Raw genomic sequence first — 2,365 nt, forward strand, 5'->3', positions numbered from 1 at the left:
ATCATTTTCTTATATATTCCTTTCATTTGCAACCTGAATCACGTGTAAGCATCATTTCCAACTACTCCTTTAACCTTGATCCCTTCTAATCTGTCACCAGGCATACTTCCAGGGAGTTCTTTCCTTGGCACACTTCTTAAATGTCTAACATGACACAATCACATTTTATAGAGGCTAAACACAATCTCAACTTTGTATTTACTCAATTATCTTCACCACTGAGTAGCCAATGGAACTAGGTAATTTGAGTTCATAGATATATATTAAATATAGATTAACTTGTTCAGTTATCTACACATTAGCTACAATGTTACCAAATTATAATATTCTGTGATGTTATATTTAGCTCTAGGTTTTTAAATGACCATAATAAAAAGAAAAACAAATATTTGTGAAATATAAGCCTGATTAATGGTTAAATTATTGCCTAAAAAAAATCTCTGCAATTTTTTTCTTTTTTTTTTTTCCAGAGAAAGAATAATTTATGTAAGTTTTCTCTTTTTCTTTTTCAGTGCTGGCCAGTATAATCACCATATTTTTCCAGTGATTGATATTAATTTCACCTCAAATATAGAAAGAGCTATTTTATTTGTTTATTTATGAGAATATTTTGCTCTAATAGCAGCTTTCGAATTCTACATAAAGATTTAACCACTTTCTGAATTATTTTGTGCCAATTTCTTTTATTTATTTATTTATTTATTTATTTTTGCGGTACGTGGGCCTCTCACTGTTGTGGCCTCTCCCACTGTGGAGCACAGGCTCCAGATGCACAGGCTTAGCAGTCATGGCTCACGGTTCCAGCCGCTCCACAGCATGTGGGATCTTCTCAGACCGGGGCACGAACCTGTGTCCCCTGCATCAGCAGGCAGACTCTCAACCACTGAGCCACCAGGGAAGCCCCTTTGTGCCAATTTCTTAATTCTATGGGTGCAATCTCCAACAAGTCCTTCATGGAATTTTATTCCGTTTTTCAACACTGTTTGTATATTATTTCAAATAAATCCAAATAACCAATAAAAGCCCTCACTTGAACAAAAATTTCAGTAGTATTGCTACTGTTTTCCACAAACCAATATCCATTGTCTATGAGATATTTTGTTGTTGCATGCTAACAAAAAGAAATGAACCCAAAATCAAAGATCCAAATAAAACTATGCCCAATCATCTCAAATGTTCAAGTTTGGCATTTAGATAAATCTGGAAATAGATTTGCCTAAAAGAAGAGAAAATTGATGTTCTTACATTATTTCTGTGTTCTGTGCTTTTCATGCATGATGTGATTTAGATTCCTTCCAAGCCATTTATACTGACCTATTTTTAACTGTGTATTTCTAATACATCTGAAATGAACTGTTTTTTTCTTGTAAACAAACAATACTCCCCCAAAACCCAGAAAACTGCATTTTTGATGGAATTGTGGACAGTGTCCCTGACATATAATTTAGAAGTTCTCTGGCACATGTGTGCAAAAGTTCATATTATCAAGATGTTTATTAAACCAAAATTATCTTTTGAGATAGATTCGAATTTGTACTTTTATTATGTAGAATAAATGAAATGAAACAATCCAAAGCAGTTCATCTTTAGACACAGTTGGACTGTGTTACATGGAAAATATGAATTTGAGATTACTGTTGAGATGATGTTCTTTTGATTTTTGGGGGAAGAGTAACTGTTTCTTACTTATAAGCCTCACCAATATTAGAATGGCTCAGATTTCCTGGTTTGTTAACTACCCATAAAATAGGACTGGAGGGTTTTGCATAATTTGGTATAGCTGAATTTACAAAAACAATCACTTAGTGAAGAAGATTTAATGACCCAAAACAGGAGATACCATTTTTTCAAAGTCTTTATGTAACACTAACATGTACTTTGGTCCTGGAAGAATGTAATTTAATTTAATTTTATTTTCATTTAGTGTAGTCGATTTGTATAGGGAAGTTTTACTTCACCAAAACATTTTATATCATGTCTTTCAATGTAAACCAAATTTTGCTCTGCGTAAATCATATCATAGTGTCTCATAGTATCAATAAAAACTCATGAGTTTGAAGTACACCATGATAATGAAATTTCTAAATGTTTTCCTTTTCAAAGTGCTATCTCATTCACCCTAAACAGAAAATCATTTTTTTCCATCTGTGAAATGATCAGACTGTCTTTTTTTTTTTTTTTTTTTTTTTTTTTTGCGGTAGGCGGGCCTCTCACTGTTGTGGCCTCTCCCCTTGCAGAGCATAGGCTCCGGACGCGCAGGCTCAGCAGCCATGGCTCACGGGCCCAGCCGCTCTGCGGCATGTGGGATCTTCCCAGACCAGGGCACGAACCCGTGTCCCCTGCATCGGCAGGCGGACTCTCAACC

The sequence above is a fragment of the Mesoplodon bidens genome, assembly GCF_964165515.1.
Source record: "Mesoplodon bidens genome assembly, chromosome: 17".
NCBI classification, from domain to species: Eukaryota; Metazoa; Chordata; class Mammalia; order Artiodactyla; family Ziphiidae; genus Mesoplodon; species Mesoplodon bidens.